General features: G+C 40.3%; 1 protein-coding gene and 1 non-coding gene across 4 annotated transcripts in view; both read right to left on the minus strand.

Annotated features, from left to right (window-relative positions):
• LOC139968722 (E3 ubiquitin-protein ligase MARCHF8-like) overlaps positions 1-26,387 on the minus strand; it is a 78,937-nt gene that overhangs the window by 43,484 nt on the left and 9,066 nt on the right. The gene's annotated exons all lie outside the window — the stretch shown is intronic.
• On the minus strand, positions 23,317-23,389 carry Trnay-aua (transfer RNA tyrosine (anticodon AUA)). Its single transcript has one exon. It is a non-coding gene; the product is annotated as a tRNA-Tyr (tRNA).

The raw sequence follows: 26,387 nt of genomic DNA on the forward strand, positions 1-26,387 counted from the left end.
ATCGTCTTTAGCTAGTAAGTTCAATATTTTCACGGCCAGGTCTGTATGCTCAGTTGCCAATTCTAGTGTTATTGTTAAGCTTATGAATCCCACTAATTCTGCTGTGTGTATTCCTGTCAATACTACCGTTGCTTATGCACATGAATATGAGGACATTCGTGACTTTTCAGGTTCTGAGCCTGATCTGTCCGACTTTAATATTTCGTCATTGTTCGATAAGACTTCTCCTGATGATGATGACCAATACGTCACCTTAGCTCAGGATATGGGTATAAATTTAGCAACTTCTGATCTCTCTGAGGTACAACAACGAGAGCTTCTTATTTTAATCGGCAAGAACCGTGATGTTTTTGCCACTGACCTGTCTGAACTTGGTGAAACTAATCTTTACCATCACAATATTGATACAGGGAGTGCACCTCCCCAACGACAGCGTTTTTACCGCACGACCCCTAAAATCAAAGACGAAATTGAAAAACAAGTCAATGATATGCTGCAAAATGGTATAATTGAGCCCAGCATTTCAGAGTGGCAGAGTCCTGTTGTTCTGGTCAAGAAAAAAGATGGCAGTTACAGGTTTGCTGTCGATTATAGGAAACTCAATAGCGTTACTAGGCCAATGCACTTTCCCTTACCTCTATTAGAGGATGTTTTTGATGCGGTGGGTGAATCTGAAGCACAAATCTTTTCTGTGTTAGACCTCTTTTCAGGGTTTTGGCAAGTCCCTATGGACCCTGACTCAAAACATAAGGCTGCATTTGTGACTCATCATGGGGTCTACCAATGGAAAAAGCTCCCATTTGGCTTAATGAATGCACCTGCCTCATTTCAATTGGTCATGGCAGAAGTACTAAGAGGCTTGAATTGGAAACATGCTCTTGTGTATGTTGATGACATCCTTATTCTAAGCAAAAATTTTCAGGATCATTTAGACCATCTTCAGGATGTTTTTCACCGCCTCCGAACTGCCAATATGAGACTCAAACCTTCTAAATGTGACTTTGCTGCACAGAAAGTTACTTATTTAGGACATGTCATCACAAAAGATGGCATTCAGGCTGATCCCTCTAAAACTGAGGCCATTTCTCAATTTCCTTGTCCTCGGGATGTCTCTACTTTACGAGGTTTCCTTGGCCTTTGTAATTATTACCGTAGATTCGTACACGGTTTTGCCAAAATTGCTGCCCCACTAAACAACCTCCTAAAAAAGGATGTTCCCTTCACCTGGTCTAAACAATGTGAAGATGCCTTCGAAAGTCTCAAACATGCTTTAACCACCCCACCCATACTAGCTTATCCTAGTATGTCTAAACCTTTCATTGTTTCAACTGATGCCTCAGGGAGTGCCATCGGTTATATTCTTGGACAGCGTGATAGTTGTAACAGGGAACGTGTGATTGCCTATGGCGGACGATCTCTTAACAAAATGGAAAAGAAATGGTCTATATCAGAAAGAGAGTGCCTTGCTCTTATTGAAGCAATTCAGTCATTCCGTCCGTACTTAGCTAACAACAAATTTACTGTTTTGACTGATCATATAGCTCTTAAGTGGTTACATAAAATTTCACATGCGACTAATGGTCGTTTAGCTAGGTGGTCTATAGCGCTTCAAGGGTATGATTTCACTATTGAACACAAGGCAGGAAAACTACACCAAAATGCAGATGCCCTTTCTAGGAGAAGCTATGATTCACAACAAATTCCATCAAAGGCTGAGGGAATGTGCATTGAACAAACTAAGACCAGTCACCTTGATCAGGATACCACTGTAGAATATCACATTGAATATGCTAGCAATCCTAGTGTACCTTCTGTAGGAGCTGTTTCAGAGAAGCCAGATATTGATCCTGTGGCTGTTAAATCATTTCAGAGGGAGTGCTCAGACTTTTCTTATTTGGTTAAGTATTTAGAAACAGGTGAGCTACCTGAGGACCAGAAAGTAGCTAAAAAAGTTGTTGTTGAAGCTGAACAATATGTGTGTCTTGATGGCACTCTTTATCATTTATTTTACCGTCGAGCTAAAAATCTTTCACAGGCGGATAGGGTAATTAAGCAACTAGCTGTGCCTAAGGTCCTTCGACCTGACGTTTTATTGTTATATCATGACTCTATTGCGGGAGGGGGTCATCAAGGGTTTGATCGAACTTATCATTCGATTCGTTTAAAGTACTATTGGCCAAGAATGTATTCAGATATTTATGATTACGTTAAATCATGTGATGCCTGTCAAAGAGCTAAACGTCATTTTCATGGCCACCCTGCCCCACTGCACCCAATGCCTGTTGAGGATGCATTTAAACGGTGGCATATGGACATCCTTGGTCCACTTACCACCAGTTCAGACGGTCACAAGTATGTATTATTAGTTACAGACAGTTTTACTCGTTGGCCAGAAGCTTTTCCTCTTAAGTCTCAGGAAGCAACTGTCATTGCACAAGTTTTGTACAAAGAAATTTTCTGTCGTTATGGTGCACCACATACCCTTATCTCAGATCGTGGAAAAAATTTCATGTCAAAGTTAATTCAAGCATTGTGTGAGTTGTTTGACATCACCCGTCACCATACTAGTTCCTATCACCCACAGACTAATTCGACATGTGAGAGGTTTAACTCAGTTATTGCACAATCCATGAGAGCCTATTGTGGGGGAAACGATTCCAAATGGCCAGATATGCTACCTGGTATTTTAATGGCTTATCGTATGTCCCCTGCGATCAACTCAACCCAATTTTCACCTTACTTTCTTTTGTTTGGTAAGGATATGCGTACTCCCTTGGATGTTAGTTTACACCCTACTGACACCATGGGTAGAGATGCAAAAGAGCATATCACTTCTGTTATGGACAAGTTAGCCACCTTTCGTAAGGTTGCAAAGGAAAACATTGTTCAGGCACAACACAAGAACAAACAAACTTATGATGCTAATGCCAAGGAACCATCATTTCATTTGGGACAAAGTGTACTAGTTTTTAACCCTCAAGTACCACAGGGCCATTCATCCAAATTACATCGTAAATGGTGTGGGCCATATTATGTCTGTGAGTTAGGTCCTAATGACACCTTCAAACTCAGGAATTGCTCTGATAACAAGGAATTGCAATCTCTGGTTCATGCCAATCGGCTGAAGCCCTATCATGACCCGAGGGACAGGAAAGTGCCTACTGTGCCACACCCTACCCTGTCTTCTGAAACTAAAACACTTCCTGGGACTAGTCCTACTGGAGCTTCCCAAGAAACCCAACATATAAGAGAACAAAGTTCATGGAAAGATGTTGATCGAATTCTTCAGGCACGTAAATATAATGGTGCTATGTATTACAAAGTTAAGTGGGCAGATAAAACACCATCTTCATGGGTTCTTAGTGGGGATTTATCTTCTAATCTTATTAGAGAATATCACATCACCCGTACTCTGCAAGGCAGAAAACGTAAACGTCCATTGAAACGACATAAGTTCTTCATTTAGAAATACTGTGTACTATTAAAGTTGATCGTGTAAACAAATATGGTTAGTCTGTTGCTTCCATATTTATCAGACTCTACGAGTAAACCTTCTTTCCATGTCAAAGGCTTTTTCATTGTTTATATATATTCATTCCTTTGTTTTATATCTTGAGCATGACATTATTTTAACAGTATGTGACCGTACTGCCACAATTTTCTATTTTGATAATCATTGATACATTGCTTTTGTTTTTTAATGTTGTGACAGTAAATGTATGTCATTATGTTCTTTCAGGTTTTCCTGTAATTTTTTTTTTTTCTTGCCTTTGTCGACAACATTTATAGATGTATATGTTATTATCATTTGTTTTTTTTCTCAAACAGTGAGACATTACTGGTCATGTTTCTTTTATTGAGTTTCATCACTATTTTCATATATCAATGGTTCACCTTACCTTTGAAATTACATTCGAGCATTTTATATACGTTTTTGTTTAACGTATTCTGTAAGGACTTTTACTTTCTGCAATTCTTAGTGTTTGCTGTTTCTTCATTCTTTCTTTTCCTTTCACATTTGGGGACCAAACTTTTTAAGGGAGAGGCAATTATAACAGAGAGCATTTTACTGTTATCACAAGAGATCATCCACACTGTAACCTCCAGTGTAACTTTCTACAACCAAAACCCTACACCTGTTTGTGCACCTTTTATTATGTAATCTTCAGCAGGATGTGTGGTTAGCTTCACACTAGCTTAACCACTGTTTATGTAGACAGAGTAACATCCTGTCCCATCCTCTTGTAATCCATTGTAAAAGAGTATATAAGATGCAACTTTCACCATTTGTATTTAGTAGCATACATCCAGCCAAGGAAGATACAATATACTCTGCATTAAACTCAACTACTTGTTTGTGCCTTTATTTTCTTGTTCACATACCGCTGTGACAGTAGTATTATTTTCTTGCTACTTGCTTTGTTATCAATCATTAACAATCATTGTGACCTTTTAGCGTTTGCATAATTCATTTTCATCCTACTAGTTTGATCTGCCACCCTTTCTCAAATTATGTGGACGTGTCCTGGACTCCTGGGTCAGCTTTATTACCTCTCCACGGGGAAAACAAAAGCCTTATCCCACTTGCGTCTGCTAATGTGAACCAAGCCACGCACGGTAACGTCACTGACAACAATACTTCAGCACACAGAATGAACAATTAACTGTAAACAGTTTGAATTGAGAAACTCATTTGGTGAATGCCGAAAGGCTTCAAAGCAACTAGCACAGAAATGCTCCAGTAGTCATTATCCATCAACTCTTGCCAAGTATCACTGCAAAACTTTAATTGACAGCTTTTGCCAGGAATGTTGGGTTAATTTTTATATCATATCAAAACCATGGGAGGAGAAAAATGTCCTTTCTAAAGTTTCTTTCAAATATTTCACAGCAAGAGGAGAAATTAAAGGTGTCCCCTAAGATCTTTACCTCCTGTAGTGTGAGCAGGCGACAAAACTAGTTGGTTAAAAAACAAAATTGCTAGAGCCAATTGGCCTAAGCAACTTAAAGCTTGTGTTGTTAATCAAAAAATCAATGGTAAATATGTACAAATTTACATGTCAGCTCCAGAAAACCTTAATGGCAAAATTGGACCATTTGTTTATAGTTCTATTTTACTAAAGAGGATAATTTCGTTTTCACTTTAAAGATTTTCCGATGGAATCAACTTTACAAAGTAAATCGCTCTTTGTGGTCTCCACCATTTATTTCCACTCTCAGGAATTTTGAGAAAAACAACTTGAAAAATCCAATCATGTTAGCTTGTGTTTCATACATTTGTTCTTGCCCGAGTTTTCCCTTTTTTTTCGCCTTGTGGTCGCTTGCGAGATGAACAGTCTTTGCTCTAATTACTAGCTTCCACCGCATACAGACATTATAAAACTTACTGGTTTATATATTTACGAGTGACCCACTTACCTGTCTCCCCACAACCTATGCACCGCATTCTACTGTGTCTAGAATGCCCTGGTAATCTTTTAACACTGTACACCCTCACTGGCCCAAATGGCCTTCCTTCATTTTGAGACCACTTTCCCACAAAGTGGCCCCTGACGCGACCTCGGGGAGGGTGGCGGGTAAACCCTGCCACCCGCCGAGCTCGCCGAGAAGGAAAAATCTAACGCTAACAAAGACTGCTGACGCCTCCAGGCGGAGGGTGGAGCCCACCCTGAACAGTCGGGGTGGGGGTCCACCCTCCGTCACCCCGTAGGCGTGCCTCCCCCTACACTTCCAGAGGCCTAATTGAACAAGGGGACGAGGCCCATACTACCTTAGATGGAAAGAGTAACCTGGTAAACCGAACTAAGGAAACAACACCCACCGATAGACAAGTAGCCGCAGGCGACCCAGGGGGTGGCGATGTCTATCGACGAAACGCGAGGAGTCATGAGTCAGGTCGAACGACCGCTCCCCCGTCCGGCTGCGTCCCACCTCCCTCGGGGGAGGGTGGCGGGAAATGGAGACAGGTAAGTGGGTCACTCGTAAATATATAAACCAGTAAGTTTTATAATATTTACTTCGTTCCCCACTTACCTGTCTCCCCACAACCTATGCACCGAGTGGCACTGTCCGATGGTGGGAGGCCCGAGGGGTGGGACCCCCGGAGCTCGTATCATCGAGCGACCAAAGCCAAATCGGCCTGTGATATGTCCGATAAGTAGCAGGCGACGAAGCGATTGGAGTCTTCCACGCCGTCGTCTTGCAGATGTCCACTATTGGAAAACCTGCGAACAGGGCTGTAGAAGCAGTGAAACCCCTGCTGTTGTGAGCCATGGATCTGCCTGGACCTGTAGCCAGAGGGCAGACGGCTTCCACCAAACAGCGGGACAAGGTATCCTCCCAGGCTGCTGAGTGGGGCACTCGAAGGAGGAAGAACAGAGATGTCGAAGTACCCAAGAGATCTTGTGTTCTGTTGAGGTACCACTTCAGTGCCCTAATGGGAAACCATACTGTAGTCTGTCCTCGGGGATCAAAGAGAAGGTCTTGATCTCTGGGATGATGATGTCTCCCGGTAGGAGAGCCCAAACCTGGTTCTAGCGAAGAAGGAGGGGTCGAGAACTATCAGCACCCCACAAACCGTAGGACTGAAGGCACCTTAGTCAAGGCGAGCCGTTGCTGCCTGGCGTGGAGCCGTAGGGGAAGCCCCTGATGGAAGGCGGCCACAGCCGAACGAAAGTTTTTGATCGTCTAAACCCTGCCTCCCTTCTTGGAACAGTGTGGGTAAGGAGTCGGCGATCAAGGTTAGAAAGGCCATGGTAGGTAGAGTCTGTCTCGTTCGGCATACTCCGAACCTCCGTAGGCAGAAAACGTAAGTACCAAGGTTGTTCTCACTCTGGCGGCCAAAGTCCTTTCTGTCTAAGGAAACACCAATTTCCAGGCACCTAATTGTAGGCCCTTGCTGTCCGGGTGAGCCAGCGCCCCGTCTATGGGACAACCGACTGAGGTTTGTCCGGCAGGATCGCTGGCTCGTCCGCTAGGAGCTGGATAACTTTTGCCCGAACCTGGGTCAGCGGGGCCACTATGATGGCTGACCATGCCAAGAGGGGGAAGATGTAAGCTTCCGGTCCATTTCGCGACAGGGACCTGGCGTTATGTGGAAGGCCTGCGGGTGGGCCGCCTGAACAAAGATGAGCAGCCCATTGTTGCCCTGTGTCGCAATCAGGTCTATCAGGGGTCTGCTGAACATGTGGAAAAACCTACTTCATGTTCGTTGCAAAAGGGTCCACTCGTCAGGGTGGAGCTGTCCCCTGGGCAGAGCATCGGCCATCACATTCTCCTTTCTGGCTATCTGAGAGACTTGTAGGGCCATGCCAGACTCTGTAGCTGTGGTGAGGGTCTCCCTTGCCAGACGGCAATATCTCTCTGACCTGGAGCCACCATGTCTGTTGACGTAGCTACAGTATGTTACCACCGTCGTGTTGTCTGAGAGGATGGTAGTCAAAAGCCCCGTACCTGGGCGCCGGAGGGCTCCAGAGAGCCCAACCCTGTGTATCTGCTGCTAAAGAAGTCAAAGACAGCGGCCTGCTTGGTGACCTTGTTAGCGCTTGCAGGACAGCCGCACTCACAGTACTGATTCAGTACCACAGTACCGTTGATGACTCCTTCAGTTATCAACCCATTGCAATCAGAAAACTCTGAAGAAAAGGAATGTCCTGATGATGCTAAGCTGTACCCTGTAGGGAGGTTTAATGGAGGTTCTTTCCATGCTAAAAAATATTAATCATAATATTGGGGAAAGAAAAGGCGTAGACCTATTGAAAGATAATGATGCCTGAGGCGCCTAACAATATTACTCCGGTCAACGAAAACCTGTCAAGCATAGAGACAAGTATCTTCTGGATGGGAAGCTGCACTGACGAAAAAGTGCCTTGCCCAAGGAAACAACTGAATGATCCGGCCAGGACTCAAACCCGCAAGCCTTAGATCACCAGTCCACTGTCTTCACCACTTGACCACAGTACTCTCTAAAAATGAGTACTGAAGGTACAGAATCTCACTCTGCTGAGTGAGTACAGAATCTTAAACAATGCTACCCTGCTACAAAAAATGAGACTGAGTACTGAATGGATAGTTTGCTTCATCAGAATCTTAAACAAAGCTACAATGCTACTGTTTATGTGACTCCTACAATTATATGTATGTATTTAAGAACGTATTTAGGATCATCCTGCAAGTAGGAACATGAGAAGAAGCCTCACTGGCTTAACCAAGCTGCAAGCTGACTGAAGTCAGTCTCTTACATACAAATTTAACGTCCATGATTATGAAAAGTCAACAACTCTGTAGCTGGACAACATACACTAATCTTGGGGTGGCCTGAATCGGGGACCTTATGACTGAAAGGCTTTAACCCTGAGCTAACTGAGCTATAGACCTACTCATCAGAAACAAACTCCCAACAGGGGCTGTGAAGATGGTGAGAGGGTGGGTTTGTAGAAAATCCACCTCATAAATCCCTGGCTGCTTAACGGAGCCCGGGGAGTTACTCAGCAAACACAAAAGCGTTACTAAGCATGTAGTGTTTTGTTATGACAACGTTATTAGTGGTGTAAGAGGTAAGTCACCGAAAACGTTTTCAGGCTCATATTTCAAAACGATTTACGTTAAGACATTAATATAACATTAATACAACATTAATATCTCATAGAAACGTTATGTCGACGTTTTTACCACACCACATTTAACGTAATAAACACGTAATAAATGTTATGATAACGTACCCGTTACTCCTCAAATCTCTCCATGTCGAGACGTGTCCATTTCGTAGTGTAGTACAGTAGAAGTATCCAACTTCCTATTGAAACCACCTAGCGCATAGCCACGACTAGGCTATCAGGTGCTACGAAATGCAACTGTGCTTAAAATGTCGGAACATCGAACATTATTCACGAAGCGCATACTGTATGCTCGGAGCGCGTTAGCGCTTGTACCTCTTGTTGGGGTTTTATCCTACCCCTTTTCCAACTTACTACTAACGCGTTTGTCTTGGAAATTCACCCAAAAAATAGAGAGAGAGGTTTATTCCATGGGATCGCTCACGTAGTCGACAGCTCGTTGCAGCAAACGTTGAGCTTACACGTGTCAATCCAGGTGACTGCTTGGCCCCCCTCCTCTCATAACAAATACACAGCGCGGGAATATTGTCTTGGCAGTTTGCCAAGACTCTTGGAAGGCTTCGTTTTCCTGGCACTTTGCCAAGCTTCGAGAACGTTCTCTTCTTGGCAGGTTGCCAAGGTACTAAGTAACGAGACTGCACTAGAATCGCTTCAGTTTGCGCCTTTTAACATGCTCTGGAGGGGGTTCCACCAGCGTTTTAAACAACAAAACAAGCAAGGTTTCAAACCTAGACATATGGCGATGAATTATAACGAGAGAGAAATATAATTAGCGAGGAGAATATGACCCATGAATGCACAGGAAATCTATGTTATGTCCTGGTTTCTGCTGGTACTCATTAAACACACATTCGGGATGTGTAATAATAAATGGTGTAGCGATTGCAGTATCTTTCCGCAATTGATTCGAACCTGTCGTCGCAGCTCAAGCTGCTAGTTCCGGGGGGCAACACTCCCCTGATGAAAGAGACTCTTCCCCCTCTTGGAGGCGGGATTAACTTTGAGGCCGGGGATAAGTATATCTCCGTTTGCCGTGGGGACCTCGCTCCAGCCGGCTTTCCTTCCGGATTGGGCGTTTGCCCTTACTACCCCGTTCTGGGGGCCCAGCAGTTGTTGAACTCATCGGTTCCCGGCTCCGGGACCGACTCCTGGGATCCGGAGTGGAACCTCGGTTCCGCACTCCCTGTGAGGTCTCGCTGGACCCGTGGTCTCGTCGGACCCGGGCCCCCGGAGCCCATCTCCGGGTACCACTCCTCTCGACCCGGACATTCTGTCCATTCCGGTCGGAATTTCAAATGGGCTATTTATTGGCCTTGAGCCTTGCCCTTGCCTTCCCCCTTGGTCATAGAATCCGGACGGTGCCGGGACCTTGGGGGGCAATATCTCTTTCTCCTCTCTCTCTCTCCTCCGGCCTCTCTCGCCGGACTCGGGCTCCCGGAGCCTATCTCTGTGTGCGTACCACGCCGGGTACCACTCTCCTCGACCCGGACATTCCGTCCGTTCCGGTCGGAACTTCTAAAGGGCTTTTTATTGGCCTTGAGCCTAGCCTTCCTTGGGTCGGAGGGGAACGTCTGTTCCGGGCTCCTTCTGAGGTCTCGCCGGACCCTGGCTCTCCGGAGCCCCTCTCTTTGCGCGCACCACAACGGGTGCCGCTCTCTGCGACCCGGACGGACTGTCCGCTCTGGCCGTCTTTGTCATGGGCTTTTGGTTGGCCTTGAGCCTTGCCCTTGCCCTAGCCCTTGGTGATACATCCGGACAACGCCGGCACCTTGGGTGGCAAATCTGCATCTCTCTCTCTCTCACATGGGCTTTTGGTTGGCCTTGAGCCTTGCCCTTGCCCTAGCCCTTGGTTGTACATCCGGACAACGCCGGCACCTTGGGTGGCAAATCTCCATCTCTCTCTCTCTCTCTTCTCCGGCCCTCTCCTGGCCTCTCTCCATCTCAACTCCCACCAACTCTCTCACTTCCTCTTCATCTCCTGTCTCTCCTCCGATTCCCTCCAGGGGAACTGTGGGTTCGGTGATAGATCTAACCTGTCCCGGCCTGCTAGCCAGGTGTCGATGTGCTGCCACTGTCTGGTGAAAACAAAACAGACTAGACAGAGGTCTCGGAACAGTTCACACATTTAAGGTGGCTTCGAGACATGTCTGAGAAACCCACGTTAAGGAGAGACTAACGGCAAATAGTCTAACGTATCAAACGGAACGACTATAAGGAGGAAGTAGGGTGGGAGTATGCTAACAGAGAGTAAAGTTACGTGACAAAAACAACGCGCCCCGCTAGAGGCTCGCGGCTTACAAGGTACGCTACAATAGTGAAAAACTTCCCACACTTAGAAGCGAACACGTAACTAGAATACATGAAGGAAAAGGGCGAAGCATGTATACAAGGGAGAGAACCCCTCTATCCGCGTACAGAGCGGGAAGGGAGGAACAAGGCTACGAGATACGCCCCAAGTGAAAACTCCCGACACTTAGGAGGTGCACGAGTAGCGAAACCCATGGAGAACATGAAAATATGTACAAATATATGAAGGTTCAAACAAGAACAACAACAACGTAATCGAACCGCCTAGCATTGGATAGGAGTTCGCGGCATACAAGATACGTTACAAGGAGAAACACTTCCGACATATGGAAGCAACGTAACTAAACATATATGCATTGAAAACTTGTAAAAGGACGAAACATGTATATAAGGGAGAGAACCCCCTAACCGCGAACCAGCGGAGGGGGGAACAAGGCTACGAGGTACACCCCAAGTCATGAGACTCAGGGAGCGCACGTAGCAACAACTGGAGGAAACATGAAAATATACAACAATATATGAAATCAAGGATACTCCCGTCTTAACATGAAAAACAACGAAACGAGCCGACTATCTCGACTAGTTAGGAGATATCGGAACGTGGCTACAACTACGCTACAAAAGTGAAAACCCACACTGAAAGCGTAAAAATTAACGAAGTACATGAAAGCAAAACATCTTATGCTAAGTAAGAAAAGCTGAAACACATGTACATACGGAAAAACATGCCTATCCGCGTAAACAAGGCGGTAAAGGCAACGCTACAAATTACGCTACAAGGGGAAAACCCACACCAAAGCGTAAGAAGTAACGAAGGTACATGAAACAAGCAAAACATATTATCTTTTAAAGTAAGAAAAGCTGAAACATGTACATACGAAAATATATGCCTATCCGCGTAAACAAGGCGGTATAGGCAACGAACGAAGTAGTCTCGCAGAGCTACTACCTGTTACCCTAAAAACGTTACGTAAGAAAAAACGAACGCATGGGCGAGAGTGTACACTAAAAACAGCCCCCAAAAACACCCTTCCCTACAAGAAAAGGATACTTATCAGGCTGGAAAAGATCCTTGGAAGTGCAGAAGTCCTGATAGGAAACTTCTAGAGTATAAATCCAAGGTAATCCGGGCGAATTTCGCGAAAATTTTTCAAACTCCGAAAAACACATTGAGACACTTTGTGGGTAGAAAAATGAAGGAAGGCCATTTGGGCCAGTGAGGGTGTACAGTGTTAAAAGATTACCAGGGCATTCTAGACACAGTAGAATGCGGTGCATAGGTTGTGGGGAGACAGGTAAGTGGGGAACGAAGTAAATATGTAAGTTTATTAAATTTTTGTTTATATACCAGACACCAGTATTGATCTCTGTGTACATGTGAGAAAATTAATTTGAACTGAATTACAACTATTTACATGTACGCCTACCAGGCTAGAAGTAGTCTCTGAGTACAACAGCTTGGGTACAGAATTTCTACTTTTGATGTTTTATGTACACACATCCCCCTCCCCTCCCATGCCCCTCTGCCGACCTCTTTCAACCCACACAAAAGTTAAAAGTAGTTATTAGCACAATCTTGCATGTAGACCTCATTATAACATCTATAGTTTATAGCCCTTAAATATGCCTCAGCATGCATAATCCCACATGTAAAGATTTTATATTTCTTTTTGTGTCTGTGTGTGGGAGGGGGAGGGAGAGGTTCCCAAAACCTGAAATTCAGACTTTTTTACAAAAGAAGGTCAATGAGCAAGAATATAATGATTCCATTCAATTTTTACACCTATCGTTACCCCCCCCCCATGCAATTTTTTCAAGTACTAATTTGAAAATTTATAACATTTTGGCAATCAATTCATTTCTAGATATGAAACTTGACCATTCTGACTAATGAAATAAATATCTTCTATAGGATTTTCGTAATAACGAGCATAAAGTTTCTTTTATATAAAAGAAAATCATTGACTCAAAAATCTTGTTTGAAAGTGTGTCGTGAAACTATCAGCGAGAGGCTAAATTGATAAATTCTTGACAGGTTAAAGGTATGATACTATTGGCATAAATTACTGTATGTATACATCTAGTTCAAAAGTACATATATGCATTGCATTAAATAGTTTCAAATATTTCATGTAGCAACATTCTTCCACAAACTTGTCTGGTTCGAATATTTACAAACGACTATACTTATTCCACCTTTCTCGGAACAATAATCCTAACACTGGACCTGGGAAGGAGGGGTGAGGGGGGGGGGTGGGTTTAGGGTTGTTATTATAATGAACATTTTGCTCCGGATGATGGGTGTGACTTTCTCTAAGTGTACATCCACACTCAATTTTCTTTCCATTAGTTTTGAACAGGTACTCTTTAACACACTCACACGCTTCACATTATAGCGTTGACCCACTTTCTAATCCAATGCATGCTGCCTCCGATCCTTCCAAAATCTACCAATCTGAAGAACCGTACTGTACACCTGCTTAGTTTCATCCGGATTGAGAATATGATTTAAGTGTTTGCTAAGAGATACCAATACATATTTATAGTTAGCTTATGAGATACATCCCAGTTCATTAACATAAGACCCTGATAAAATAAATTGAAAAAAAACATTGAGAATGACTCCATATTCTCCACGTGCCTCGATCGCAGATAACTCCAAAACGATCTCTTGAAATCCTCTGCGCATTTATTAACGACATGTCTTCTTTTAAAGCCGTTTTGTATCCTACAGTAATACCAACATGTCAAGAAATCAACGAAGTCTTTGCTTTGACATCTGTTTAAGAAGAAATTAAGGACTTTATATTTTACACCGCTGCTACCGCTACTTGTTCTCCGTCAGAAATTGAAACATCAGCTTCTTTAGGACGGGGCTCCGGGATCCATCAGAATTTTTTTTAAATTTTTAAACAGACGGTTTTAACTCCGTTCTTCATGTCATGATCGAATCGCCCGAAAGAAATGGTAAATGTTCTATAGCTTGCAGTGTCAATGACATTTTGAAGTTTTGAAAACTATTTTGACGAGAGAAACATTTATGGAGTGACACAATTCACTGATAATTGAAGTTTAATGTTTGTGTTGCAAAAATGTTATCTAGTTAAAAACAAGACACCTGAGGGGATTGCGTATATTCTGAGTGGGTGTCAATTGAGGTACTGTAAGGGTAAACGACATCATCTTATAAAAGAGAAGGACGGTGAATTAAGCGGTACCCTAGTAATACATAGCTCTGTCAATTAAGTTTTCAACCAAAATATGAAAATACAAACAGAACAACATGTAGAAAACTAAAACAGCAATTATATGAAACAAAACTGGAAAAGATGAAAGAAAAATGACTGTTCATTTAAAAAAAGTTTAAATATGATGGAAAAAATTGCTCTATAATGTAATATCCGGATATTTTTTAACTTTGAAAATTCCTCACAGACATCAGAGGTGGCAAGATCTGATGGAGGTATATTGTGTATATATACCAAAGATCAAATTAGATTTGCACATCAGGGGCACTGTAGGCATAAATTTAATCTCGCGGACGACAGTGAAGCTTTGTGAAGCTTCAACTACTCCCTTGACAGAAATATTAAATTTGCAGGAAATAAATGATTTGTATAAATTGTCATTTTTCTGTATAATTTTTCTATATATATACATATATATATATATATATATATATATATATATATATATATATATATATATGATATTAAACACATGTACCGTAGACCCTATACAGACAAAATCCCATTAAATTTTCCTTCTTTTTCTCATCTGCTAAATTTCTTTCTTGTGTAAAAGTAAGTTGGCCTAACGTTTCGATCCTAGCAGGATCTTCTTCAAAGGCTAAATTTCTTTCTTCATATGAATTACGACTGGATACAAATATTGCTCCGATATATTACAGGGTTTCATGGGCTGCATTAACGGAGGTATATCAAAACCTTTTGGGCAGCAAAATTGATTCACAAGGGCCGCATTTTGCCAAGCATGTAGTGTACTTATATACTGCATATCATCAAATTGGTTTTAAGAGGCAATTTCGTTTACCGCTGACATACATTGGTAAGTGGCGAAAAAAATCAACTTAATGCCTTTACATCTTTCACTTTGAAAATTCAAGAAGTAGTGATCTAAATTCTCTTCTTTTTTTTTATTCCCTCTTTGAGTTTTTGACGTCACAGTAGACCTCTCCAGTGGGGAATGCTGAGAGAGACAAAAACTCCCGATGGCCGAAAAAAAAAGAAAAAAAAAAAAAACTTTTTAAGCTTTTCCTTCTCGCTACTGTAGCCTATTATGGCTCCCGGTTTCTGGGCCTCCGTCCACTTGAAACGTACCACTTGTATTTCTACGCGGGTATAAAATCAGGCCAACGTGTTTCCATTACCCTACTACCATATATTAGTTTGGATGTCGCCCTGCATTCCCTGGACGCTCGTCGTACACATCTACTTCACATGAAATTTATTCATCACGGTATCTTTCAAATGACAGTCTCATACCAGCAAACGTTTTACGTCAATTCTTCCCTTGACGTAAATCGACTGCAAGTCTGTCTTTGCGACTGTAACTTTACACCGTTTTCTGACCGAGCCATCTATCCTCCAACAATCGCAGACATTTTGGGATAAATCTCCCCGTTTAACAAAGCTCAATGTTGTCTTGATCGTTCCTCTGGTCCGAGTTGAGAAAGCATATTAAGTGGATGACGTTTATTTCTGCCACAGAATGTCAAGACCTTAATTTTGTCCCCAAAATCCCCAAAACTTAATACCGGTTCGCTGATTTACTAGTGACAAGACTTGCCTGTCTTCAATCTACACATGCAATTTCCCATCGATCCCTAAAACCTCCATGACAGACTGGAAACGTTTTAGCATTTCGCCCTCTATATCCCACTTCCCGCACCGCATAATTCATCCTCCAGAATATACCATTCGAAAGTCAACTATTAGTTTTGATTTTTGATCTGTGAATTTTTCATCTGATAATGTTTCACTTTGTTTTTGCATTGGGTGATATTCTTTTGAATTGTATTTTATGCAAGATGTGGAAAACTGTGCTTATGTAGACTGCAGAGGTAGTTACAAGAGGAGTTAAATTTAATGGAACTATACAATGAAATAAAGATTGCTACATTGAATTGACGGAAAAGTGTCAATACCATTTGAGGACTTGCCCCCTCCCCCCCCCACCCAAACAGTTTAGGACAATCTCTTGTGACACTTTCTTTCTGGTTCAGAATTTCGTGGTGGCCAAATGCAAACTGAGCAGAACACTCTTTACTATCCTTTTTGGGTAAAATGAACAATGTTAGACACATTTGTTTATATTTAAATGAAGTCAATAGTCCATTTTAAAATTGAATGCTTTCATTGGTTCATCAACTAAGCCTTCACAAAATAAATTAATACCTAATTTGATCTCAATTTCACGGTTTCATCTGAGTGATTTTGTTGCCACTCGAGTAACTGTTTACATTTTTGAACATATATGTCTATCTCTCTAAATTACAGAATCAAACACAACGATTGTGCAAGACTGTGTTTAAATCAACCCAATAACAAAGTTTGCCTATTTAACCTTACACATTACAGGATCGTGAAATATAAATTTATCAGACATAAACACTTTCTTATTTCATACAGTACAGTACAGAAAGTCCAATATTGTATATTTACACACACTGTTGTTTACTTGCAAGGACGTACCGTTATCTAAATTTTATCTCATTATTTTTCCTTCAGAAAATTTAATCGACCCTTAATAATAGCAAGGCTGTCAAAAGGAATATTTTGGCCTGTCTGTAATCGTCTGTTACAATATTCATCTCGCCTCTTCCAGTTACATCTTTGTTCCAGAAACAAAATCGAGCTAACGCAATTGACGTAAAATGACCCATTGAAGACACAGACTGGCGCACAAAATATGACAAAAGGGAAAAAGAAAATTAAACTAATCAATGTTTCTTTTAGAACAGTTCATTGGAGAATATTTTATCGCTTGCACTCTAAAGGCTCAAATTTCCTCCAAAAAAAAAGAAAAAAAGGTAAAATAATCAATAACTATCATGGAATGCTTAGGCTGGTCATTGATTACTACAGTATTGATTATCTTCTCTTGAGCTGATTGTGTCGTTAGGGGTACTAAAAGAATTAAGTTTAAAACTAAGGGAAAAAACGAGGGAAAAACAAAAGAAGTGTACATCTATGATCACAACGTACAGTATGGCAATACTGTACGACACAGATAGCTTAATAAGGTAGGCAGAGTGATGCCTGGGTGGCTGGTGAGAAGGCTTTGAAAACCCTATTAATGGGGACACAGACAGCATAAGGTGGGCACAGTTATGCCTGGTGGCTGGCGAGGCGGCTTTGAAAACCCTATTAATGGGGAAACAGACAGTTTAAGGTGGGCAGAGTAATGCCTGGTGGCTGATGGAAGGCTTTCAAAACCCTATTAATGGGGACACAGACAGTTTAAGGTGTGCAGAGTGATGCTTGGTGGCTGGTGAGAAGGCTTTCAAAACCCTATTAATGGGGAAACAGACAGTTTAAGGTGGGCAGAGTGATGCCTGGGTGGCTGGCAAAGCGGCTTTGAAAACCCTATTAATGGGGACACAGACAGCTTAAGGTGGGCAGAGTGATGCCTGGTGGATGGTGAGGCTTACAAAACCCTATTAATGGGGACACAGACAATTTAAGGTGGGCAGAGTGATGCCTGGGTGGCTGGTGAGAAGGCTTTCAAAACCCTATTAATGGGGACACAGGCAGCTTAAGGTGGGCAGAGTGAAGCCTGGGTGGCTGGTGAGAAGGCTTTCAAAACCCTATTAATGGAACACAGACAGTTTAAGGTGGGCAGAGTGAAGCCTGGGTGGCTGGTGAGAAGGCTTTCAAAACCCTATTAATGGAACACAGACAGTTTAAGGTGGGCAGAGTGAAGCCTGGGTGGCTGGTGAGAAGGCTTTCAAAACCCTATTAATGGAACACAGACAGTTTAAGGTACGTGGGCAGAGTGATGCCTGGTGGCTGGCGAGAATTAGGCTTTCAAAACCCTATTAATGGGGACCTGACGAACCTTGGTCTATTAGCAAGGAAAGGCACTGCAAGTTTCATACCAATTGTTATTAACTATCAGAAGATCAGTGTGCATATATGTACAGTATAGGAGAGTACAGGTAAGAGGAGAATAAAGTTATCAATACTGTTTCCAAAGCTCTTTTTGGGATGGCATTTAAACTTTATACATATTCCTCAGACTCAGACTGAACCAGTAAAAACATTCTTGAAGACGTTATGACTAACATACCTACATTTATTTGGTTACAACCATTACATGGCTGATCCATAATAAGAACTACTTAGTCCAACAATTAACTATTAATTCCATTGATAAAGACAAGTTTGTGCCCACTCATTTTAGCGTAATTCGTAAAATCAGCAAATCTTCATACTGCAGTAGTTTTCATGCGCGTACTGTCCATCTTCATCATTTCTGAACTTTGGGATGGCATTTTGGTTTAATACTAAAAGTGTCAAATCATTTTGTTTTCCCATTTTTTTTTCAGTGACCTCTTTTCCCCCTTTTTAAGGTCAAATAGAGTACCACAGGGTTGAGGCAAGTTCAATGCAAAATGCAAACTTGAATTGATGATAAAAGATGAGCTTTATGCCTGTCAAGATGCCATCCAAAGAAGATGAATCAACTCTTCAAGTTATCATGCTCATTGCTCAGCCGTGACTGCTGCTTGTCCAATAAATGTCATATTTTGGAAAGCGGGTAGGCATGAGGATTTGACACATGTGACACAATTGACCCTATTAATTCGGGTCTGTAGTATCAAGATGCAAAAGACAACTTACCAGCTTTGGAGGTGTTCAAGTATTATCCGTTGCATCAATAATTCGGAGAATCATTTTCATGCAATATGTTGTCGGTTTTGCTATCGTTAGCTGTGCAGTTTTCATGTAAGAAAAAACATATTTATGAATATAAAGGATACTTAAAGCACTGCTTGGTGTTGGAGGTGATAGATCAAAGAACTCACTTCAAGCTGTCTTTCGAAAATTCACAACCGATCTGTTATGAGACAGATTCTAGCAGAAGAAAATCGCTGGCTTGAATGGTGTCGAGAGCTTTTGAGAATCACCCAAACTTACGAATCTGGGGATTTACCAGCAATGATGCTTTACCTGTCTCCATCTCTCCACTGTGTCTCCACTTTCCTACATAGATCTCCCTAAACTACAAAACTGGAACATTATTTTAGCACTGCATATGTAGAGATGGAGGTACAGGTAAAAGCTAGCTGCAGAGAGCGAAGCAAATTGGTAGATTCAGGAGCAAGAGGGCGCAATGCAAAAATGTTATCATTAACATATAAACCTAGGTAGATGAAAATCTGTACTGTATAGGAGACCGGCCAGAGAGGAGTGAGGTAAGTTTATGTTTTTAACACATCACAGATTGCTGCATATCATCAAGACTAAAGCAGTAAGAAAACAATTTGAATTGATACGTTTCTGGTAGTAAGGACACTATGATTACACTATACTATAGTATACTATACTATATACTATACTATACACTAATATACTACACAATACTAGACTGCATTATATAACACATTACACTATACAATACTGTACCATATTATACAATACTACACTAAACAATACTGTACTACACTACACAATACTACACTATATACCACACCACACTACACTACACAATAATATACTAAACTACACAAATACTACACTACACTATATACCACACCACACTATACTATACAATAATATACTAAACTACACAAATACTACACTACACTATATACCACACCACACTACACTATACAATAATATACTAAACTACACAAATACTACACTACACTATATACCACACCACACTACACTTCACAATAATATACTAAACTACACAAATACTACACTACACTATATACCACACCACACTACACTATACAATAATATACTAAACTACACAAATACTACACTACACTATATACCACACCACACTACACTACACAATAATATACTAAACTACACAAATACTACACTATATACCACACCACACTGCACTGTACAATACTATACTGTACCATGTATACTGAATATGGTGCTAGCAAAATATATAGTGATACATTTTGAGCCCATAATAAATCCTGTGACCAGAACCGAGTACATTCAATTTCAACTTGCTGAGTTTGGATATGTCACAACTGGCCCAATCATAATTTTAGGTTTTTATCATAATTTTGAGAATTCTAAGAAGTCATATTTATGTGATTGCACCACCAAGTGATATGAAATCATGATATATTATGATGAGCTATAAAGATCCAACTTCAAACAAAATCTTGATAAGTTGCTTTATCTATAGTTTTATTCATTTTGGAAAGTAAAAAAAGTTAAGTTCTTGGAGAAGCTTAGTTTAGCACAGGATGAACAGCGCACTAAAAAAAAACAAAAAATGCAAGAAACGCCAAGTGGGGTTAATTATATACAGTTACAAGCAGCATGCAAAATTGACTTTAAAGTTTAACATCTTTGTTTAATGAAATGCAGCAGGCTCTAAGTACAGATTTAAACAGTCATATACAGGTTTATCCAAGAATCACTCCAACGCAAGTCTCGTGCTGCAGTCGGGTAAGCTAGGAGATAGCAATCTATAATCAACTTTATTTATATCACAATATTGCATATTTAGAATTTGCAATGCAATATTTATGAATATGTTTGTTTGTTCTACAGTACATCAACGCTGTGCTGCCCCATTAAATTGTTTTTGTATTATATTAAAGTGAAAATGCCTTGCTGATGCACACAAGATTACAGGATTACAGTTGTGGGGGGGGGGGGGAGAGAGATGGCGTGGTTACGTAGGCTCAGGGTAACCACACAGGTATTGCACGTTCATGACCATGTGACATAACTTGTTAAAAACTACCGTAGCCTCAAGTAAACAAGTTAGTATATATGCTAAAATACAATTAACAACATTCATTATATACTGTACTTGATTATAATTTGGTGAAGTTGAATATTCAAAAAAAAATCCTTGTCATATTAACGTTCACAATTTTGAAGATAACGTTAATTTCCATTTCCATGTATGTATTTTTTGTTTTCTCTTCCTTAATAAATGGCAAAAATATCTGACATGTTTATTGGCTGCATGGTGGATATTTATGGCCAATCAAGGATCTCTCCCAAGATGGTACTAATAAAATTGATCAAAATACATAAACTTAAAATTTTGAAAGGTTATACATGTACTAGATGAGACAGGAATATTCCACGCTTGTCACTTCTGGGAAATTGAGCTCCTTGACTCTTTATGTAGTGTTGTTTCTTTACTGAGGACTGATTTTGGGATTTCATTTAGCTACATGATTGTTGTTAGATTGCTATAAATAAATGTGAAATTATTATTTTCTCTGAACAAAAATGTTCAAAACAAATCTTACCACCGTAGGTAAACTGATGTGTATTCATATATCGGTTGTGATAAATTTGTTAATTTTGTGAAAGGATTCTTAAAAATCCCGTATGTGAACCATAATTAGTTTTAGACATTTTATACCATTATAGTGCATTTTGTGCAGTTAACCCTTCCCTACAAACTTCCAGATTAAGTGTTTACATGTTTGACTCCCACATTAAATTGGAGCTTCATTCAGCCACGTTCACTTCCAGAAGAGTGGCGGAAAATTTGCACTTCCGCTAGTAATGTTTTCACTAGAAAGCAGCCCTACAGGCTATAGGCCTTCAACCCACACATATGTTGCACTATATACTTGTTTTTTTCTTGACGCATACCTGCAATACACATTTATATATGCAAAACCTACTCCTTATTATGCAATTTATACAGTATTAAAGTTGTACACTGTGTAGCTTATGAAACAAGAAAACTAGTGTACGGTTGAAAAGTTTAATTTCAGAAATATTGATCGGGTTTTCAGATTGATACATTACTTTTTATCGATTACAAACACACAACTATCATATTCCAAGGTTGATTTTTTTTTTTTTTTCAATTTTTACTTTTTTTCTTGGTGTCACTGTTGCATGTCATAAATTCAAAATGTATGCATGTCTGATGTCAATGAACTTCCTCGAGAATACCCCAACCTTTTTTTGTTCTCAAAAACTAGCATCAGTCTGCAATTTGCAAAGAGTAACAATAACGTCTCTGTGCTGCTACGGCTCTGTTGTTTGCCATCGCCAAACAAACTATAAAGCTAAAAACCAACAGACACAACAATCCAGTGTTGAAGATAAAATGCTAGGCACACATCAGCAGAGGTCACACAAGTTAATTTCACTTCAAAGGGTGTGAAGACTCACGCAAATAGAAACGTCTAATGCCGGTAATCTATAGTTTCGAATGAGGTGTAACAGAAGTGTTAGACACTACCATCGATCCCAGAAAATACACACACAGCTTGCTACCGTCCGTAATTAGACAATAGTGTACAGTCAGTACATACAGCTGCGGTCAATACCCACAGCACAGTATACAAACAATACAGCGATGGACATCTCAGGTCCAGCTAAAGATAACAAGGTATCACGTTTCATTACTGTCTGCATTTCGTAGCGACACGAAAAAATTACTTGCAAGCAACAGAAAGTTAACTTTTTCAGATGGCCGCACGCGGTTTGAGGCGAGTCTTCAATGCCTTTAATGGAATATTCAAAACTAGGCCGTTGGATCAAATGCATCTTCCTCTGTAGGCTGTTATCAACAGCTCAGCACACTCATAAATATTCGAACTAGGGTGATTTATTTTATTATTTGGGCTATATGTTGAAGAGTAGAGTAAACTTCTTTTCTGCTTACAGTTGTTTTTTGTTTCTCATCTCTCTATCTCTCACCTTGTTTTTCTTGTTGAGTAAAAGAACTTTTCCATTTTTGCCCTCTCAACTGAATATTTCTTTGAATTTCACTTCTATAATTTATTATTATGTATCACAAAAATATTCTGACTCAGCAATTCAGCTTGCACAAGAGCTTTCTCAATTGCAGTTTACACGAATAAGTGCAACAAATTTATTGCCTTTATCAGCATACAGTAGTAAGGAATAATGCTATGTATATATATAATTGAAAACGTAATTCCACTCTAGGCGTTTGTCACCTGTATCGAACAATACTAGTTCTGTTTTTGGTGACATATTTGCCCTACTCTAGAGATCAAATATGATTCTAACCAACTCGTAGTCATTTGTGATTCCTAAAGCCAGATCTTGAAAGAGATACTTTAAACAGACTTTTGTTAATGAAATGGAGGTAAATGACAAAGGCAAATATATATATACTGGAAAACGTAGTGAGTTGGAAAATTTAGAACAGTGAAAAAACTTCCAGCCTCCACCGGGATTCGAACCCGGGCCTCCCGCTTTATATGCGGACACCCTAACCAACTAGGCTATGGACGCTGATTGTATATCCAGAGGTTTGAAACCGGTAAGGAAGGTCATAATTCCACTGTAGGCATTTGTCACCTGTATCGAACAATACTAGTTCTGTTTTTGATGACATATGTATGTACAATTGTACTAAATTACAAGCATCACCATAATACTATTCAGAAAACTAAAAAGTTGTATTTCAAGATGGAATCTTCTGCGTTGACTTTAATACAGATATTTTCTATGACTCTCTTTTTAGTTTATTTTAGTACTGTATTTAAGAAAGAGTATCAAGTTCGAAAATATTCATGCACTTCAAATTGTTTTTCCCCTCTTACTTACAGTGCACATCAAAGTCAGTGTCAACTTCAATAGCATTTTTTGAAACATGCAAACTGCCTGGAGAAAAAAAAATTGGATAATTGCTATAAATTCCATTTGAGGGGAAACATTACCTCTTTTCATTTCCTTTAAATTTTTAAATTGAAATCGCAAACTATCTGGAAAAAAAAATTGGTTAATTTCTATAAATTCCATTTGAGGGGGAACATTACCTCTTTTCATTTCCATTAAATTCTTAAATTAACTAACTAAAAAAAAAGGGGAAAAACCAAAACAGGAAGCCTTTTCTTAACAGCGTTCAACTCAGTTTTTGCTGACTTTCACTTTGAATAAATCTCTAACGGCCTTTGCAGTGTATCATATCAAACCACGCATGAATGGCTACCTGTCGTGAAGAATATATATCGATTCTGATTGGATAGCAAGCCGTGAGAATACAATATATGAGAACACAGTTAGGGCTGTTATTGCGTTATTACAAGTTACGAAAAGTATCGCTAATTTCTTACCTGACATTTTGTTTTATTAAATCTTCATTACATGCATGGCAGTAAATTTCGATAAACGATGGATGTCAAGGTTTACGTACGTTTATAACACAAATTGCGAGAAAGTTCAAACTCAACTGATAAGATTGCTTAGTACTATAGACAAGGCCTCGTTAATGTAACAGCAGTGAGTGAGCAACAGAGACAAGAGATACAGATGCACAAGAATATTCCTTAGAAGGTGGTGACTTTATCATTTATTGAAATTGTTGTTTGATACTCTTAAAGTACTGACTACTACATTGCTGTACTATTAAACTAAGTACTACAGATCACATGACTACTGTAAACAACTGCCGTAAACAACAAATACTGTTGCTATGGACTACGTCAAATATAGTTTAGTTTAGTTTAGTAGAAAAAAAGGATCAGGAGGGACACTTAAGTCCCCATCAAGGACCCTATAGAGAGAGGAAAAAAACTGAAGACACAAACACTCAGACCCGATTACAAATATAGTGACTAATGAGAAATAAATGTATATCTTCTAAGCCTTTTGGTGAAAGCCAAGCATGGGCTAGACAGAAAGTTACTTTGTCCCCGTTTTGATTTCCCAAAAGGGTAAAACTCTGGAGTCACTCTTACCGACCTTGCAAACTTATGAGGGGGACTGCGGATTGCAAAGTCGGCAATGACTACAATACGGATTGCAAAGCCAGTAATTACTATTACAGTTAGATTTGTCCAACAAGAACACATACAGAAATGCTGTACTCAAAGCCTATGACTTTGTTGTTCGGCCAGGCAATGGCACTGTCTGCACCTGTTTGTCAATGTTAGAAATAAAATTCAATAGGTAGAATAACATTATCAAAGGAACATTAAATTTGTACTTGGTACCAGTGGCGGAGCTAGGGGTATTGGTCAGAGGTGGCGAGAATGGTCTGTATGGGCGCTTTCGACTTTATCTAAGCGGAGCACCACCACAGGTTGCTAATTTGCAGATAAACGAAGAATAAATAGGTGTCATCGCCAACAAAATGTGACAAATGTCAATAGGTAGATGAGAGTGCAATAAAAAAGTAAATAATTGCGAATAAGTAAAAAGTGGTGAATAGCTGAAAAGGGCGCCAGCAGTCCATTTGAGTCCGTCAGTTAAAATATGTTGAGTTTGATACAAAAATTGTTAAACCCTTGTACAATAGTCCATGTACAGTACCTGAAGCTTTGGTTAGTACCATTATCTGATAGGGGTCACGTAAGTTGGCTTTAAATAAAGACAAATATGGAAATTATATAACTATAATGAAAATACACCTGCTTGCATGGCAGAAGACATGTAAGGAACACACATATGTTTTATGTATTCTGAAATATAATTCTCATCGGAGTACTCGAAAATGTAAATTACCTGTTAACCTTAACACATAACCAGTAGAACCCCTGTGACAAATTTTAAGCGGTACGAATTAATCAGGTCACACATCCAGAGTCTACGCATACTAAGTACTTTTAAACATTTCCTTTCGGGGAACATGTCATGCTGTAGTTTTGAATTTACCTTCTCTCCTCGAAAACAAGAGGAAGGGTTACCGAGAAATAACGCTATGACATCACAGATGATGTCACAGACAAGAATACTTTCTTGGTATATATACAGAGATGTTAGATTTTACAGGGTGTTTTAGATGATAGATGTGCACACAGACAGGTGTAATATTTCCTGTCAAAAAGAGTTACTGTGGCAGTCAATGTGTAATTGTTTTAAGTGTGGGACTTAGGATTTGGAAAAGTAGCATTATTATCAATTTTGTTTAGGCTAGTAAAACTGTTAAACTGTAATCATTCTGGGAAAGCGTGATGTAGGAGGACTTCCTGTCTGTGATCTCCCATCTGCTAAGAGATTGTAAATGTGAACTCGGAGGTAAGGGGGATGGGATAGATCTCTGTAAATTTACTCTCTGTTATATTAACTATGGAATATTAACCAGCTCACATAAATGACTCAATTCATACGTGTACACAGGCAACTCATACAGTAGCAGTGGCGGAGCTAGGGGTATTGGTCAGGGGGGCGAGATTGGTCTGTAGGGGCGCTTTCGACACTATCTAAGTGGAGCGCCACCACAGGTTGGCGCGGAGCGTACAGAAATTTTTTGAGTAAAGATACTCCCTAGATCACCGGAAATGACCCT

Source organism: Apostichopus japonicus, chromosome 6 (assembly GCF_037975245.1).
Source record: "Apostichopus japonicus isolate 1M-3 chromosome 6, ASM3797524v1, whole genome shotgun sequence".
Lineage (NCBI taxonomy): Eukaryota > Metazoa > Echinodermata > Holothuroidea > Aspidochirotida > Stichopodidae > Apostichopus > Apostichopus japonicus.